The sequence below is a fragment of the Amphiprion ocellaris genome, chromosome 9, assembly GCF_022539595.1.
Source record: "Amphiprion ocellaris isolate individual 3 ecotype Okinawa chromosome 9, ASM2253959v1, whole genome shotgun sequence".
NCBI lineage: Eukaryota > Metazoa > Chordata > Actinopteri > Pomacentridae > Amphiprion > Amphiprion ocellaris.
In genome coordinates, this window is record NC_072774.1 from 11641196 (window position 1) to 11657444 (window position 16249).

The 16249-nt window shown below is 39.0% G+C and overlaps 1 protein-coding gene and 1 long non-coding RNA gene across 2 annotated transcripts in view; one reads left to right on the plus strand and one right to left on the minus strand.

Moving 5' to 3' along the window:
- Nucleotides 1-2206, plus strand: part of LOC118470259 (uncharacterized protein C14orf93-like) — a 16237-nt gene extending 14031 nt beyond the window's left edge. The window contains exon 6 of the mRNA XM_055013346.1: nucleotides 1985-2206. The gene's annotated coding sequence lies outside the window, so the exon portion shown is untranslated. The remainder of the gene's footprint in view (nucleotides 1-1984) is intronic.
- A 9959-nt stretch (nucleotides 2207-12165) lies between these two features.
- On the minus strand, nucleotides 12166-15611 carry LOC129349618 (uncharacterized). Its single transcript, XR_008602682.1, has 3 exons — nucleotides 15510-15611; nucleotides 14518-14618; nucleotides 12166-12769 (listed from the first exon to the last, which is right to left on the minus strand). It is a non-coding gene; the product is annotated as an uncharacterized LOC129349618 (long non-coding RNA).
- Between the last annotated feature and the right edge of the window lie 638 nt (nucleotides 15612-16249).

Sequence of the window (16249 nt, forward strand, 5' to 3'; positions counted from 1 at the left end):
AACCCGCAGCATGGCAGCAGCAAACAGGTTAAATAAAAAAAAGAGGTTAAATCAGTGAAGTCATGTAAAGAAAAGTCTGCAGGAGATTGTCGTGCCTTGGCATCCTACCGCCCCATCAATGGAGCAGACAGGGCAGGACTGAGCGAGGAAGTCCAGGACCCGTTAGAGAGGACGGGGGGAAGTGGGGCGTGTCACGGGTGGGTAATTATTGTGGGCTGAAGCTGGTGAGCTGCTGCTGCCATCTGTGAGTGAGAGAGGAGATGGAAAAGCAGAGCTGGAGGAGAGTCCACGTGTTCCATAGAGACCGCTGTGACTGAGGTCCACTACAGGCCTTCTCTAGTTGTGATAGCAACAGTTGCACTTTTCACATTGTTCATCATAAAGCCGACACGTTGTTTTAGTTAGCTAAATATATAGAAGGGGAAAAAATCCAGCATTCCGTCTCTGCATGTTGGACCACTGGTCAAATATGTTGCAGTGGCTCCATCTAGTGGCCGAATCAGGTAACACGCCCTCGAAACTATTTGAACTGATTAGAGGTCCTGTTTTGTTCCCCCTTTGAGCCACAATTTAAAATATATCTCCCAGCCATGAATAAATATTCTCTTTGAGTCACAATTTTGACCTCTACTGTATGTAGCCATTTAACCTGCCATACCAGGAAAATTAAGCGTGTAATCAATAACAAAATGTATAAAGTAATACATATTAAAATATTGTCTTCATCTTTATCAGATAATCATGTAGATATGTGACCTGGTCGCTGTCATGTGTTACTGTAGGTGTAATATTAGATGCAGGGAGTCTCCCAGCAGGCCAGATTCCTCTGGGACTTGGGTACCTTCATTAAACAGGAGGACACTCTGGATCACTCATGCTCATTGAAGTGGTAAGTAGAACCACTGTGGGTTGCTTGGTAATAATTAAACATTTGTCAGTATGATACTCTTTGTGACTTTGGAATACAGTTGCTCTGGAAACCTTACTGTCAAGGATTTCTGATTTATGTTAGAGTAGCTGAACTATATTGGACCTTCATAAAGTAACCGATTTAACTCTTCCAGGTCTGGACTAACTAAATCATTTAGATTCTTTAAATGATTAACCCGCTGAGGGCTTGTCTGCAGTTCTTCTACCCCCAGCAGACTTGAAGCTAATGTGGAAAGTGTTCGCTCTCCACAGTCTCCTCTTCAACGATGTGTTGACTTTCCTTTTTCAGCTTACTGATCTGTGGATGTGGACATTCCTTCCCTGTGTGAAGACAACAAGCTTTGTTTGAGGTTTGCATGACAATACGGGAAGGGACGCAGACAAAAGGCTCTGCATATTGGGGCTCAGAGCACAGCGAAGATCTCAGACTGGCCTCAACTCTGTGGGAGCTACATCTGTCTTTGTCACTGGGATATTAACTCGAAGAACATAAAACACAGACGGAAGGATCTGGAAGGATTTAATGAGGATTTCAAAGCTTAAGGATATTAGATTGAGGTTATCGGGATGGATACTGTAAAGTCGCGATTCCACAAGCATCTACTCGGCGCGCTACGGTTCGCCACTATTGTATCTGACTCAGCTCGTCTCGTTTTAGTTGTTTTTCCATATAGCCTCATCGTGGTGTGGAGTCGTCATAGCGCAGCGAGACGAAAGTCCCTTAACGTCATTTGCGTGCGACACAAACGCAACATAACGGAGACGATGGTTCACCTGCTGCTCGGTCTGTGGCTTTCTGTCAGATTCAAAGTAATAGAAGAGTCGGAGAAAGCTGAGAGCAGCGAGTCGAAACACTCAGGAGACACACAGGAGAGTTTGGGAGGCGATGCAGCAGCATCAAGCTGAAGGCAAGAGAATATGAACGAGACGACATATGAGGGTAAGCTAATGCTAGTTCGCTAGCTATCGTGTATCAGTCCTGTGAACGACCCTGTAATGGCTGCAGTTTGTCGCTATTAGGTATTAAAATATGTATGCTGTGTATGTGTTTCAGATGGCTCTCTGATGAGACTTCATGGGATTTACCTGAAGCAGCAGCACATGAGCCTGCAGTGGCACAAGATGTAGAGGAGGAGGACAGAAATGTACAGGATGCACTGATGCACTACGTGTCATGCAAAGTTATTCTTCCTCGCTATACTTCTGTTTTTCTGTCCCCGGGCCGCTATTGTTTTCTTTAATGAAATTCTGACAATAAACTTTTGTACCTTTTGCAGATGTGTTTGTGCTATTGTTTTATTTGTGAAGGTTAGCAAGATTACATGACAAATTAAACACCAAAACATTAAAACGGCTGTTTTAAGAATATTCCAGTTTGATAAATCAGTATTGCTTTGGTGTAATTCAGTCAACGGAATTATGAACCATAAAGGAGTTTGTGTTAAAACATGTTAAATCCCATTAAACATAAATGCATTATTAGGGAATACAGAATTGTTTGGTTCAGATTGTTGACTCTTTTCCTACCAGTGTCTTAACAGACAAAATGAAAAGTTATGATGCAATCACATAAGTCACAAAATAGTTCATTAGTCAGCAGCAAAATCAAAACTATTTACAATGTGCAAAGTACAAACTGTGGTGGGCCTCTCCTACAGTGGAGGGCTAAAAGTAAAACTATATACAACTAAATCTCAAGTCTCTGGGAGGTGGACTCGCTGGCTGCCCACTGCCTGCACCAGCTGCCCCAGTACACCCAGCACTGCCTGCACCAGCTGCCCCAGCACAGCCAGGAATGACTGGTTGAAGGCAGCATTCTGGGCCATCTCCTCCCGCTGCAAGGCCGCTTCATTCACTCTTGCCTCGCTGAGGAGCAACCAGATGTTCTCATCATGCTGGGCACGGTTCCGCTCCTCCTCAGCCTGCATCTCCACAAGGACGCTTGGAAGGTCCAATTTTCTGTTGCACCTTTTCCTCTTGCCTACACCAAAGACAGAAAAGTGATCAGAATCGGCTTTAGTAAGTACACAACATGCAAGGGATTTGGTTTCAGCTGTTGGTGTCACACTAGGAATATGGAAGAGGGTAATAAAAAACACAGAAACTATAAAAAGAGGAACAGGAAGAAAAATGAAAGAGCAAAATTAAATAAAACAATATATACAGAAATTTACAGCTAGCCTTGAATAATCACATTACAAGGCCAGATCTACAAATGTAAACACTGCAACACAACTCAGACATGACTGCATGTTCAGTCATGTCTGAGCTGGCATCGTGATAGGACTGTACTTTGGTCTGTTCCAATCCAGCTTCAGCTCCAGAGACGGCAGGCGGGACGAGTCAACGGAGGCCTGGTGGACGAAGGCATGCAGCTGAGTACAATCCAGAAAACAACAGAGGAGGAGTGCAGGGCCCAGAGCCAGAACAACCAGAGTAGCATCGTATGTCTCTTAGAAAACATCATAGTATAGCCTTTGGTATGAAAAAAACGCCATCATATACATCGTATATTGTACAAATAACAAGTCAAAGGAAAGAGACATACATTGTAGAATTGTAGTAATTCTGGGCTGACTGATTTACTGATTATCAGTATTTTGTTTTTCACCGATTTACGGTAATAAATCAATTTAAAAAAGGCGCTACTTTAGCTCTGAACCTTGATCTACCTGTGGTCGCTCTGTCTTCTGGAGTGATTTGATTGGTTATACGTCACGAATAAAACTCCTTTAACTTAACAACTGTAAACAAAACAAAAACGTATCAACAAAGTTTTCTGTTAAAGTTTGTGTTCTTGTAAGTTTAACTCCAAGATTATAAATACTTTCATTTACTGCAAATGAATATCCAAATGAATATACTCTAAATGTTTCACTAATAATCATTATCAGCCTTAAAACCCACAAAACACCCCTCTGTACTCGACCACACTTAGTACAGTCCGGTTCCCCCTTCTATAAATCTGCTTGGAATCTTCCACTTCCTGTTTGTCAAAGTGGCCTTCTACCTGGACAGGTTTTGTTGGAGCTCATGCAGCAAACATTTTGGGTAACTGCACTTTAATATGGATGGATGACACTGAATTAGAGTCTGTTTTAATGAGACTGAGTTAAGCTGTGTAGCTCTGTCATTAAATAGTAAATTATTTCTCAGAATTCACAGAGAAAAGTCTGAAATGTTTGCTAGGTTAGCGTCCCACATGTTGTTTGGCTCAGCTAAAGCTAACTCTCTCCAACTTCTGGATTTCTTGAGTTGCTTGTTAAAATATCTTGCTAGAGGTGCTGAAGCTCAGAAAGTCTGAGATGTTTGTTCAAAATAAGCTCATTCTCAAGTCTTATCTGAACTGTCCTCTTTTGTTTGAACTTTCCCTAAACTTAGGAGTTAATGACAGAGCAGCACATCCAGACTCAGTCTCATTTATGTAGAGATTAAACTTCAGTGTTATTCATTGATGTTAAAGTGCAGTTTTTCAAATGTTTGTTGCACATGCTCCCGACCAAACCAGTCCAGGTGGAAGACGATGTGAAGAGAAAGCTCCAGAGGATGAATATCACACATTTACGTTGGAAATAAATGTCCTTTAATTTGACATTGTCATGCAAATGATGTTCAAATCTTTGTTGAGTGTTTTGTTGATGTTGGTTTCTAAATGTTTTTTGACACTCGGCCCCAAAGATTAAACCTTTTACGGCTCACAAGCTGCAACAATTCACACATTATCAACTATCTTTCTGACTAAACTAAGATAAAAAGTGAAAAACTGCCTGATTCCTGCATCATGAATGTAAATCTTTTTGGTTTTTATGACAGTAAACTTAATATATTTGGGTTTGACATTTTATGAACCAAAACAATAAATGAATTACTGGAGAAAACAACAGATTAATGGACAAAGAAAATGTGTTTTCCAACATATATGGCTGAATTACTCCAACATTACAAGATATATACAGTTTTAATTCAATTTTATTTATATAACGCCAATTACAGGTCAAATTGTCTCAAGACACTTTATTTTTATATTTTTTGTCATATCTAAAATATGACAAAGTAAGAAAAATTTCTTGACTAATCCAATTTATTATTTGGTTTTTAAGAGACTAATGGGCAACTAAAATAACTTTCTAAACTAAAACTAATAAACATGAGGTCAAATAGAAGGAAGAGTTTTAAATACTGCAGTCCCACAACGACAAGAATAAAGTTTGTCAACAAAAAGTAAATCTGCTGGTGGATTCCATTAAAGTCCTAATAAATGACAATAAAGTGTGATACTAAAGGTTTGTGGTGCTAAAAATCTCAAAGTAAAGATATCAAGTTGAACATCTGGATGGAGGTTGATAAAAGTTGACCTCCCTTCATTTCTCTGGAGCGACTCTATGTATTTTATGGATGGTGGTTAAAGACCTGCTCTTCTAGTCGTCTTCCTTCTAGTCGCTGTAAAAAGTCAGTCCATCCTGACCGACTTCAACACCTCTTCATGACAACTTGTTCTGCCTCCGACCTCGTGGAAACTCCAGAAACTCGGGAAAACCTGTCAAAGAACTCGTGGAGACTCGAAGAACTCGTCGGGAGGGGGAAGGTGTGGTGGGCGGTGGGGGGAGGTGGGGGAGTAGAGGGGGGAGGCCACCACCCACCTCCCCACCTACTCTCCGCCCCGACTCCACCCAGACTCCGCCTTGGCTCCACCCATGTGGTCACTTCAGGAACTACGATGCCAAAGGGACGACGAAATTATTTCTTTTTATCTGATCTGTAGCTCAGTGAGTTAAGGATTTGCCTATGGAGCTGCAGGTCGCTGGTTCAAGACCAGACACTTCTTAAATTTTCTCAAAATCCTGACAAAGACAAAGAAAGAAAAGGGCCAGTGGCGGGTCTTGAACCTGCGACCTTCCGCTTGGTAGTCCTCTTCTTATCCCCCTGAGCTACTCGCTCAGATACTAATTCTTCTCGTTTTTGCGCATTTATCATCTATTTTTTTCGTTTTCGAGTTTTTTTTTTAACTTGGGTCTCCTCTCGACCGTTTTTCTCAGGAGGTTGGACTTCAGCCTTTGAGCTGGAGGGTGGAACCCTCAGTTCCAAGACTTTCCAAGCCTCCACACCTCCCGAGTCCTCAGGACCTGAGCTTTCACACAGTCTGAGGGCTGAAATTTTCTAAGTCCCACAGTAGTTCTCTGTTAGATTGAACTTTCAGACAGTCCAAGGACTGATATCTTCGAAGTTCCTGAGTAGTTCTCTGTTAGTTTGAACCTTCAGACAGTCTGAGGACTGAAATCTTAGAAGTTCTTGAGTACTTCTCTGTTAGTTTGAACCTTCAGACAGTCTGAGGACTGAAATCTTAAAAGTTTCTCAGTACTTCTCTGTTAGTTTGAACTTTCTGGTTAACAGAAGCCTTAAAACTTGTGACCATGAGTCTTGATTTCACATTTAGACCATCCATCTGAGTTCTTCTCAGACCTTCACCTGTGGGTTTTTTAGAAATCCTCAACAAACTTTGATTCTCTTCACTGAACAGTAAAGTTTGTGGAGATCAGAAGGTAACATTAGTTTGATCGATGCCTTCAACCTCTAGCAGACTTTATCTGGAAATCAGTTTTCTGAAATGAGTTCTTAGTAAATCTGTCCACAATCAAACCAAGAACATAGAAAGAGGAAATGTTCGAAGAAACAACTTGATGTTTTCATTTCAGACTAGAAAACACTTGAAGACCTTTATCTGTTTTTGCTCTTTTTGATTGTTTTATTGTCTCTTCTGTTTAATTTGATCTTCTAAAGTCTAACTGGTGTCTTTTCAAATGTTTTGTCTTTAGTTTGATTCTTCTTAAATGTTTAGTTTTGCTTGTTTCTCACCTTTTATTCTTTTCTAATGTCTGATTTGATTTCCAAATGTTTTGTCTTTTTAATGTTTAATTGTTTTTTCAAATGTTTATTCGGCTTGTTTGAAAAATTTCCCAATGTTTAATTTTTCGATTAAATCTTTAAGGTTTTTCTTTTTAAATGTTTTACCACCTTTAAATGTTTAATTTTCTTTTTAAATGCTTCATTGTATTTTCTGTTTAATTCCTATTTAAAGTTTTATTGTCTTTAAGATTTAATTTTCTAATTAAACATTTATTTTTTTAATTAAATGTTTCATCTTTTTAAAGGTTTAATAATCTAATTAAATGTTTTGTATTTTTTTTAAATGTTTAATATTCTTCTTGTTTAATTGTATCTTTTAATGTTTAATTATCTAAAATATTTCATCTTTAATGTTTAATATTTTGTTTAATAAACTTTAATTTCATAATTACATGTTTTGTATCTTCTGTTTAATTATCTAATTAAATATTTTGTCTGTTTAATATCATTTAATTGTATTTGATATTTAATATTCTTTTTAAAAGTTTTATTGTATTAAACGTTTTTTTTTCCTTTGATTTAATTGCTTTTTTTTAAAAAAATGTAGTTTATTTCTTTAATTTTTTTTCTGTCAAGATTTTAATCCCAACCTTAAAAATGAAACAAACTCTTAAATCACAAGAAAATACTTCTGTCATCACAATCATGAGTTAGTCAATTATTCAGTTTATCAGTTCAACTTTATTTGTTTAGCACCTTTCACACATGACAAAACTAAACAACCAAAGAGAAAAAAACTATGCTAAAACTATGATTAAAACTCAAAAACATTTCAAAAAAAAGATTTGACATGGTAATAAAATCTGTTGTGTCCAGGGGATGGATGGAGTTTATTAAAATTTTCTCGGGCTCACATGGTAAATCATTTAAAATATAAACTTGATATTCAGTCTAAGGAAACTGCAGAGCGACCGAAGAACCAACAATATCTCCTGTTTTCTCATTTAATGAGTCGACTCTTCTTGTGCTTTCAGACCAAAGAACTTCAGACTCTTCACAACCTGCTCAAACTCTTGGTACAGGACCTCACCACACGGGTCAAGAAGATTTCTGTCTCATTTCTACTCTGAAGCTCACCTTCTCCTGCTCAAACTGCTGACAAATGTTTCTGCTACTCTAAAGTCTGGTCTCCAGAACTTCCTAAAAACTCGCAAAGTCTCTTCTGCTGCAGGTTGCTTTGTAGAACTGTTCCAGAAAACCTCACTAAACCCCATGGAGGGGCCTCAAGATAGTCGTCCAAATGAAACCTTACAAAAACCAAACTAGCACAACCCAAACGCTAAAGTCTCCTGCAGCCTACCAGAGAACCTCTGAGAACAGAGAATCAGGACAGGAACTCTTACCTTCTGGACAACCAACGATGGTTCTCAAACAAGAATACAGAATGTGTCTGACCAAAAACCTCTGAAGACTCACTACAGCCAAGATAAACACACAACTCAGCTGTACCAAATCCACTAATCACTGCACACATTAGCACCATGTGCTAACTGCAGCTAAAGAACCACATTTACCAAGACAACCATCCAGTACAAAGCCCTAAAACACACCAAGAAACACATTAAAGACGATTTTACTGCTGGAAGCTGCAAGCCAACGCCTAAAGAACAAACTAAAGCAATGGAGCCAAACCCGGTTCAGTGGTGAATAGAAGCAGAGGAAATGTTTGTCTGCAGCTAAATAAAGCAGGAAGACACTGAGCTGCTCAGGTGTTCCTGATAACACCAAGCAGCCACCTGGACAGCTGCTCAGGTGTTCCTGATAACACCAAGCAGCCACCTGGACAGCCAATAGGAACACAGCTTACTGGAAGTCCAGAGGGCTGGGTTAGTGAAGGAAATTTAAAGTTGAAGCAGAAAGTTAACAAAGAAAGTTGAAAACCACCTTCTGATACCTGAAATCTCTGAGTTTTCACACAAAGAACACCTGAACATGTCAAACTGGTTCCATAGTAGAACCATCATTGTAAAAACGTCATAGTATGGTGTGTTGCTCAAAAAACATTAGGACCCGGCTGTCTGGGGTCGCGGAGGAGCAACAAAAAAACAGGACAAATGCTGGTTTCCAGGGGGTTAGGAGGATATTTATTTGAAAGAGTAAGTTTACAACAACACAACATGAGCAGAAAAATCACAAAGTCGGTCTTTAGTTCAACTGAAAATATTAGTTTTTGTCTTTTTCATTGACCAAACTTTTCAGGAAGTAGATGAAGAATAATTAAAGCTCTCATGTAGAAGTCCAACTTGTTTTGGATCCTTGTGGAGAGTTTAATCTTAGAGTTTGTACAGCTGTTGAGTTTTTAGAGTCACATGGATTGTTTTGACATTTAATAACCGAGTCCTGAAATAAAATTACAGTTGTGGATTTTTGTCATTTAGTCTGGACTAAACAAATAACTGCAGCATAAATCTCAAACGTCATTATGAGGAGTCTGGATTGAGGTTTCTCACTTAATGATCAAAACATGAAATTTAGGTTGGTTTAAAGGAATATTCCACCTTAAATCTTTGAATGTTGACCTAGAAGTTTGGTTTCAGGAAGTATTCCACCTACAAGGTCCTCACACATCCACTTTAAAGGAACATTCCACCAAAAATCGTTGGACATGCACCTAAAATGTTGGTTTAACCGAGTATTCCATCCAAAATCCTTGACCAAAAAATCTTGGTGTAAAGGAGTATTCCACCTTAAATGTAGACCAAAAGGATGATTTGGAGTAATATTCTACTCTAAAATCTTCCAATGTAGACCTAAAAGTTTTATCTGATGGTATATTCTACCCAACATTTACCTAAAAGGTTGGTTTAATGGTATATTCCCAGAAAAACCCTTGAACATTAGGCTTAATGGTATATTCCACCCAAAATACTTGTATATATATCAACAATGGGGCGCCCGTATAGCTCAGCGCGTTAAGCGGGGGACCCATGTACAGGGGCTGGTCCCCGACGCAGCGGCCCAGGTTCAATTCCTGCTCGCTTGGGGCAGTGGTGGCCAACGGTTAAGTCTCTGGACTCCTGATCAGAAGGTCAGAGGTTCAAGCCCCGATGCGGCCACTGTTGGGCCCTTGAGCAAGGCCCTTAACCCGTCCTGCTCCAGGGGCGCTGTACCATGACTGACCCGTCGCTCTGACTCCCCCAGTTGGGGAGATATGCGAAAATCAGAATTTCCCCTCGTGGGATTAATAAGGGATAATGAGAAAAAAAGAGAGAAGTCAGTGTCAAGGAAATGTAGACCTAAAAGAATTGTTTAAAGGAATATTTAAAAGATTATTTTCATTATTTAATAATCTGTTATCAGTCAGAACCCTGGCAAACTTATTTTCATCAGTTTTTTTAGTGGAAGTCACAAATAAAGGAGCTCTTGGTTTTTATCGGCGTTACTGAGTCAAAAGCTGCTGTTTCAACACAGACACGTTCACATGCATCCACAAACCTCTCAGCACTCAAACACCCACAGACAGGAGGCCGGCTGGGCCGAGGCTCGGCGGCGTCCTCAGACCCATGAGTCGGGGAGTCGCTGAACTTGTTGGTCCGGTTTGAAGGCCTCCCTGTGGTCCAGTTGAAGTCCATGTAGTCGGTGTTGGCTAACCAGCTGTTGAACCGCAGCGACTGGCCTCCATCAGGTGGACCGGCTCGTCCTCGTAGGGCTCCTCCTGTAGCCTTGAGGGGACCACAGGAACATTCAGTAGCTGTTGGAGTTCTTCCTGTCAGGCTCGTGGTAGAACGGCTCTGAAGAATCTTGTACTTGTCTTATCTGGAACAATCTAACAGCCTAAACTGTTAACAGTGGTGTAAAGAAGCAAACACACAGGCATAGATTAGGACTCAAACTAGATTTATTTCAGAAAACAAATCAACTTAGAGGCATTTGTTCACACACGTGGCTGAATAGGAGGTCGTCCAATCAGATTCGAGGTCTTCACTCTGTAGGTTGTTTGTTTGGTGAGACTCTTGGACCTCCATCAGCTGACGTGGATGTTTGATGGTCTTCTTCTCTCGTGCCAGATGATTCATCTATGAATTCAGCAGCTACAGACTGAAATGAAGCTCATGCTGCCGTTATTGAATTCCTGTTCCAGATCAAATGTTCAGAGCTCACCTTGAATGCAGCCGTCTGCTGTCTGGATCGTTTTTCTCATTGTAGTCTTCAATAAAGTCTTTTTCCTCATGTCAGGATGTGGTGAGACTCTTTCTCAGTCTCTGCAGACGTCCCTCATTGTGCATCTCCAGAGAAGAAACAGAAAAACTGGTCACTGCTTCAGCATCACAAACGCTCTCCAGCATTGAGAGTGTTTTAGGAATTCATTCATTGTGTTGTGAATTTTGAAGGAGCAGAAACTTTACAGCTGCCAAAGATATGAGCTCCAATTCTGGATGTTTTAGGAAATGAAGTTCATCAAATGAACACTTGATTTTTACTGATAACTCTCATTAAATTACTGAAGAAATTTAACATAAAAACCTGTAAACTCTCAGGCAGCTTTTGTTGAAGTTTGTCTATAATTCTATCATCATGTTCTGGAACCAGGACTCTGCAGAAGTTCCTTCAATCACATACTTGTGTGTTTCTATTTCAGGCCTCAGGTTTGAACGTACAGCAGAGGATTAGAAAGGAGTGATTTTAATATTTAAATCAGTCCAGTAAATATTTGGCATGAAAATTATTAAAATTTTGATTTAGATAGATTTGTGTCAAATAATATTGTAGAGTCTCACTTAAATATATCCAAATGAGTTCAGTGTATTTACATTTTATAGAATATTTGATTTCTTAATCTCAATACTGTAGGGTCTGACCCTAAATATTATAATAATGATGTCAATTTAAATAATATTGTAGTGCAGAGTCATAAACTTTAATCAGCTAAACTTACAAAATAAATATCACTGTACAATCTTAACCTGAACATTTATATTACTGAGGTAAATTTACATAAATCATGATATTCTAGAGTCTTAACTGGAATATTTCTAACATTAATCTTTTTGTATTGTGCTGATAAACAACAATAACCCGACTTTCAGATAATATTTGTTGTCTGTGATTGTGAGACTAAATTCCTCCACATTCTGGAACTGGACTGAATTTCCCAAAATGGAAACATGGACAGAATTTAACACTCATGTATCCATGGCAACGCTAACGTTTCTGCTTCTTACCAAAGTTCACAACACAAGTAAAGATTTTAATGTAAAACTTCAGGGATGACTGCTGACCATAAGTATTCTGATCAATACTTCATGATCAATATCAGGACAGATGTTACAACTCCAGCTGTTGCATTAGACTGCAGTTATTCACAGAGAAATTAAAACATCACATTCCTCATAAAAACTAGATGGGACTTTTATTAAATGAAGTGTTGGTGAATAAACAGTGTAAAAAGTGCAAAGCAGCTCCATTAAATCAGGAGATGTGAGACTTCCACAGCATGGATCACCATCTGCTGTGTTGATTCATAGCTGAATGTCAGAATGAACTGAGATAGAAAAGCTGCTTTGAGCTGCAACATTACGGTCTGACAATCCAACACCATCACAGTTTTCATCTGGTTGTTTTGCTTCAAGATGCTGTGAAGTTCAGTTTTTACCTGAATCAATACAGAGATTCTATTTCCAACCAAGACTGGAATAAAAATTAGAATGTTGTGAGGTTATTAATGCAACTAAATCCTTTCAGATGGAAGGATTTACTTCTAAGTTCTAATTCAAGTTTCAGTTGGAGCACATTGCATTCACAAAGAAAAACAGCGAAACCTTCATAGCAACATTTAATAAACCTAAAGCTTCCCTGTTGGCTCATTGGTGGAGTTTGTTACTGAGCATCTGAACCTTAAATCCAGTGAGACGACCATCTTCAGTCGAGGCCAGTCAGAGAACTTCAAGACCTTCCATCGGCTGGACCAGATGTGGCATCATCTCCCTCTGAACATCTGGATGACAGGAGAAAAGACAGAAATCAAACACAGATCACAGAAGTACAATTTATTCACTTTCATCATTTTATAAAAGTAGCATGAACTTTATTAAAACTTGACAACATCAGTAATGAAAGTAAATGTTTTTATCTCGTGTTGAAGCTAAATTTAAAGTCAATTTTAATGAGAGTTTATCCTGAGAGGAGTGAGAATGGAGCTTTTCTTTCCTTTTTAGAATATTCCCTCAAAATATTCTGTTTATTATTGGCTTTAGAAGCATTTTTCTTTATTTTTACATACCTCAGACTGATGCACTTTGCTGGTTTGCAGATAATTTCATGTACAATGACAATAAAGATCTTCTATTATAACATATTTTGCTAAAACAAGAACTGCAAACCTTCTCAACCATCTCTCAGGCTGCAAAATTCCAACTGTGACAAAGAATTATCTGATGTACTTATTATTATAATCTTTACTGAACCAGCCCTGGAATTAATAAAAATCTGTATATGGATATGATTTTCTCTGATGGGACCACTAAAACCGCATACAATAAAGTAAATCTCTTCTGCACTGCACACATACTACACTTTTGTAGAACTCTGGATGTCAGAGTAAAGGCAGACAGATCCACCGATCAGCCACAACATTCTGACCACTGACAGCTGAAGAGAACAACATCCATCATCTTGTTCTAATGCAACGTTCTGCTGGGAAACCTTGACATTCATGTGGGTGTCTGACATGTACCACCACCTAAACACTGCAGGACAAACAACCCCCTAGTCTCCATGGCAACAGCAGTCCTTGATACCAGCTGTCACCCTCAGCAGGAAAAATTAAAACTGCTCAGGAGTGGTCCGAGGAACACGACAGAACTAAGCTGTTCACCTGGGTTCCACACTCCCCACATCCAGATCTGATGGAGCATCTGTGGGATGGTCCAGGATCAGCCTGGTCTAGGTAGGACCCACCCTGCAACCCACAGGATCCACAGAATCCACAGGACATCCCCAGAGGTTCTGATGAACCACTGGCTCAGAGGAGTTTTAGCAGCATAAAGGGACCAACACAGTATTAGTCAGGTGGTCAGAATGTTATACAGTTATATTGTCATGCTGATTATATGATCAGTAAATGTTACCATCAATTATAACGTCCACATTGATCAGGAAAAAAAACAACTATCAGTTCATTCATAAACTGTGGGGTTAAACCTAAAAACACAGACCTCAACAGCAGTTTGTTTCAAAGCAGAACACCAGCTGGTTTTCACTAAAGAAGCTTTAAGAGCAACAATTAAATGACAGTTTTGTTCTCATTAAGTTCAGAGTCAGCCAAAATAATGTACACACATCAGGAAAAGAAAAACTTTTATAAATATTTCATTTGTATAAGTACTTCTACACATATAGATACCTCTTTCTAAGTTTGATCAAATCATGACAACTCTGTGTCCTGTTGTACGATGTTTTCCCAACAGATGGCGCTACCCTCATAAATGGAGCATCAACAAGTGACGTCTACAACAGAACAGAAATGTCTGGAAGCCAGTGGCCACCACTTTGAGCACCTCTTGTAATTGTAGAGGCCAAAGATAACTTTTATTAATCTGGTGATGTCTGAATAAATTTAGTATTGAAATATTTATGCAAGTTTTTCGTTTCCTGATGTGTGTAAACATTATTTTGGGTGACTCTGTATAATGGGTTTCTGACAGGTCACCAGGCAACATCTTTTTATAATAATGACAAACATACCTGCATTCTACAGGAGTGATTTTCCTCATGTGCAGGTAAAGATGTGTGAGGAGCTTAGAGATGACAGGAGCAGGAGTCATCCTCACTAATTCAGCTTCCACCTAGAAACAGAAAGACCACAAACACACACACTGATATACTCTCAAACATTCAACCTCAAAATGTCTGTTTTGGAAGTGTTGTTTCTAAATTCTGCTGAAAGCATTGACAGACATTCTCTTACAAGGTTGTGTAAAAAGCAGCTTGTCCTCTGAGCTACTGGGAAATCTTCCTGAACAAAGTTTCTACGTGTAAATCAGCTCAACAAAAACTAAAGCCTCAGTCAGAGATAACAGGTATCACAAATTATAAACAACTTTCTTTGTTAATTCAGACTTTCTGCTTCAACCTCACATAAAAAGGGGAGTTTAACTCATCAGGTGACTGAAAATGAACGGCTTGTGCAGTTCTAGATCCAAAAGTAGGATGTTTCAACTCATGTTTTACTACAAATACATACAGTAATAAATAAACACAATGGCTGGTTGTTAGTTTATTCACTATTAATGTCATTTTATATACTGGATTGAACTTGAGCAGTGGAAGAGAGAAGGAATTCAATGAAATTATGGAGATTCAGAGAGGTAATGTTGCGCAATGTTAAGTTAAGCGTGGTTTAATTCAAACCAGCTGAATGTTAAACTTCAGTGCAGCTCAACGGGTTTCAGTTAACCTTAAAGTAAAATAACTTTTTAAAAAGCTAAAATACACAGCAGAGAAATACAGGTTGAGAAGTTCGTTCTAAAGACGGACAGCTGTGGCAGCAACTAACACAGGTGTTCAGCGGTAAGTTAGCCACCTGTGCTAATTAGCCCGCTAGCTAACTTAGCCGCTTAGCTAGCTAACGCGTCCGGACCAACTGCTCAAAACACGACAAAACACAACTCTTCACAAGTCGCTGACTTAACGTACAACAAAACAACGCTACTTGTTAGAAGTATTTATCTTCTTACCGTGTTTTACTCCAAAAACAAGGTCAACAGCAGCCAGAGATGCTACCAGACCTGCCGACCATAGATAAACAGACTAGATACGCTAGCGCGCTGTCTTCTATAGTATCTATGGTCTGACCAATCACTGCTCTCTGGCTCCGCCCTCTGAGAATCTTGTTGTCGTTTGGCTCCACACTTGCTGATGACCACTTCCGGTCTCAGAAAATGAAAAAACGGACCTTTTTTCGTTTCTGTCTCTTACTGATTTTATTTTTTTGTTATTCTAAATATGAAATGAAAATCAAAGCATTTTTAACATTTCGTATATCCCTTTTTGATCACGAAAAGGAAAAACGCCTTGTATTTCAATTTTAATTTTTGTATTTTAAAACGAAAATCAAATAACCACTCGTTTTTTGTCTTTCAATACCCGTTTCAGAACGGAAAATCCAGTTGCCAGATAAATACACTGATCGTGTGCCTTGTGTTCTCTTAACAGTTTGTTATGTATATGTTATTTGTTACATTAGTGCCCTATCAAGTGTCTATTCACGTTTTTCTCTTGTAGATGTATTTCACTGCTTTTTCACATCATGGCGAGGGGACTACAGATGAAAACTAGCCTTCCGGCTAATTCTGGCTTTTTAAACCATGTGTAATCATGTGTTTTATGAAATTGTATTGTCCCCTTTCAAATAGACTAAATTGAAATTGAAATTGAAGCTAGTAGGGACAAAAATGATCTCATTTAAACCCATTAT